At 40.0% G+C, this 2,968-nt stretch overlaps 1 pseudogene; it reads right to left on the bottom strand.

Annotated features, from left to right (window-relative positions):
- Positions 1–1,508: 1,508 nt before the first annotated feature.
- LOC108352026 (high mobility group protein B1 pseudogene) lies at positions 1,509–2,424 on the bottom strand (annotated as a pseudogene).
- Between the last annotated feature and the right edge of the window lie 544 nt (positions 2,425–2,968).

The raw sequence follows: 2,968 nt of genomic DNA, 5'->3' as shown, positions 1-2,968 counted from the left end.
ATCTTAGTCATTCTGATTTGTGTGAGGTGGAATCTCAGGGTCATTTTGATTTGCATTTTGCTGATGACTAAGAACTTTAAACATTTCTTTAAGTGCTTCTTGGCCATTTGAGAGCGTATTTGGGGAGGTTTCAGTAGCTGAAGATTCTGGTGAGTTATTAAACCAACTCCAGATTCTTTTTTTTTAAACCTCTGCAATTATTAGTTTATTAGTATCATCCAGGACTCATGTTCAGTATTCCTCCTCAAATTACAGAACAAAGGCAACTGTAAAGAACCCAAGTCAAAATGATATAACAGCACTCCATCACAAAAGCGCGGAAAATTACAAGAACGCTATTTTAAAACACTGGCACTTTAAGAGAATGATAATCTCAAAAAAAGAAAAAAGAAAAAAGAAAACCCACAAAATTGCCAAATTGTTCCCTAAACTAAGCAGATTAAACATGATTAATGAATGAGTTTGGGCTTTATAAAGAAAAAGCAAATGGCTTGGACAACTGGTACTAATATGCAAAGTTTATCCGCTTTCCTTGTATCTGACTTATAAAGGGACAAACCACAATATAGGAAAATATACCCTTCATTTTAAATGTGGCATAATTTTAAAAGCTGGCTCAACTAATTAAATATACCTTTAAACAGTCAAGTTTCCTGAGCAATCCGTATTTAGATAGAAGGGCAAAGGCATTACAGCCAGCTTCTCATGATAGCCTTCGCTGGGACTAAGGTCAACAAATAGTACAGCAGTCTTGTATTTTAAGCTCACGCTTTTGGGGATACATTCTCATGTCTTTAGTAGGGGAAACTGCAAAATATAACTGTCATTGCACAGTAATGGCAGTTAAAGGAGTCCTCAGGTAAGGAGCAGAACACACTTTTCTATTAGTCCTTCAAGGACAGACTTTCAAACTGTTTGATTCTAATAATCCCATGGTGTGACAGAATTGATCACTCCTTGCTTTGCTAAGTAGAGTATCTCTTATCCAACTGATGACAATTTTGGAGAATTCTTCAACTGTGGATGAACATGTTACCCCTACCACAATATGCAGGGTGCGTGGACAAAAGATTTTTCCAGCTAACTGTGTGAAGATGCACACTAATAATCCATGTGACCCAAAATGGGCAGAAGCAAAAGACTAGCTTCCCCTTGAGAAGAAAACTTTCAGACCTATGAAAAGGACAACAGTACTAATAAAAAAAATTGTATTTACTTAGAAGCATTCAGAATGTCAACAAAACAGCCGCCATTTTTTTTTTTTTTTTTTTTTTTTTGCAATTACAGAGTGGTATTCAGTTAACAGAACAACAATTACCTTCGTACAAGCTGCATCAGAGACAATTGAAGATGGAAAGAAAAAAAAAAAGAAAACCAAAAGAAAAAAAAAACAAAAACAAAAAAAGAAACCAAAAACCAAACTACTGTCCCCATATATAACTAATTTGTGCTGTGCACTAACAAGAACCTGCTTTAATTTCCATGCCAATTTACAACCCCAGTCTGTACCAGGCAAGGTTAGTGGCTATTGAAAATACCACCAGGACAGGGCTAGCTAAAGACACATTCCGTAGTGTGTTAACTATACAAAAACAGACACTGTACAGTTTAAAAACAAATCTTACACAGCCTTACATTTCAATTTTTTTCTTTAAAAGGAGTGAGTTGTGTACAGGGGCGTTAAATGCTTTATAGACAAGAAAAAAAAAACTGCGCTAGAACCAACTTACTCATCATCATCTTCTTCATCTTCATCTTCCTCTTCTTCTTCATCCTCTTCATCCTCCTCGTCGTCTTCCTCTTCCTTCTTTTTCTTGCTCTTCTCAGCCTTGTCCACCCCCTTTTTCGCTGCATCAGGTTTTCCTTTAGCTCTGTAGGCAGCGATATCCTTCTCGTACTTCTCCTTCAGCTTGGCGGCCATCTTCCCACAGGGCTGCTTGTCATCATGGCAGTGCTGTTCCACATCTCTCCTAGTTTCTTCACAACATCACCAGTGGATCAGCCAGGATGCTCGCCTTTGATTTTTGGGCAGTACTCAGAACAGAACAAGAAGAGGCCGAAGGAGGCCTCTTGGGGGCACTGGGGTCCTTGAACTTCTTTTTGGTCGCCCCTTTGGGGGGGATGTAGGTTTTCATTTCTCTTTCATAACGAGCCTTGTCAGCCTTTGCCATATCTTCAAATTTCCCCTTTTCTTTAGCAGACATGGTCTTCCACCTCTCTGAGCACTTCTTGGAGAACTCTGAGAAGTTGACAGAAGCATCCGGGTGCTTCTTCTTGTGCTCCTCCCGGCAGGTTTGCACAAAGAATGCGTATGAGGACATTTTGCCTCTCGGCTTCTTAAGATCTCCTTTGCCCATGTTTAGTTGATTTTCCTCAGTGAGGCACAGAGTCGCCCAGTGCCCGTCCGGCTCTCGCTTGCCCCGGCGCTCTCTCTATGGAGCTCAATGTACTCCCAACTCCATATTCTTAAAAGATTCATCCTTATACTTTTGCTCCTCTAGAACCACTCCCAGTAACAATTTCTGTATTAGTCATGGTTCTATAGAGTCACAGTACTTATGGGTAGTCTCTATATAGTAAGGGAATTTGTTATGATGACTTATAGTCTATAGTCCAACTCTCCAGCAAAGTTAAGCTGTGAAAGGGAAGTCCAAGAATCTAATAGTTGCTCAGTCCCACAAGGCTAGATTCCAACAGATGTGCTAGCAAGTAAATGCAAGCTGGTGAAGAGTGACTCTTCCTTCTTCTGTCCTTATATAGGTCTCCAGCAGAAAGTGTGTCCCAGATAGTAAAGGTTTATACCACTGTACCTGGATCTGGGACTTGTTTTGTCCCAGGCTGACTTTGAACTCAGAGATCACCTTGCCTTAAGTCTCCTGGGACTTATAGCCACTATGCCTCAAGATCTCCATGTCAAGATCCAGGTTGGAAACTAGTATCTCCCAGCCTCAAGATTTTAATCAAAGGT

The sequence above is a fragment of the Rattus norvegicus genome, chromosome 9, assembly GCF_036323735.1.
Source record: "Rattus norvegicus strain BN/NHsdMcwi chromosome 9, GRCr8, whole genome shotgun sequence".
Lineage (NCBI taxonomy): Eukaryota > Metazoa > Chordata > Mammalia > Rodentia > Muridae > Rattus > Rattus norvegicus.
The sequence above is the reverse complement of the archived record's forward strand: the minus strand, read 5'-3'. Positions and strand labels throughout refer to the sequence as shown.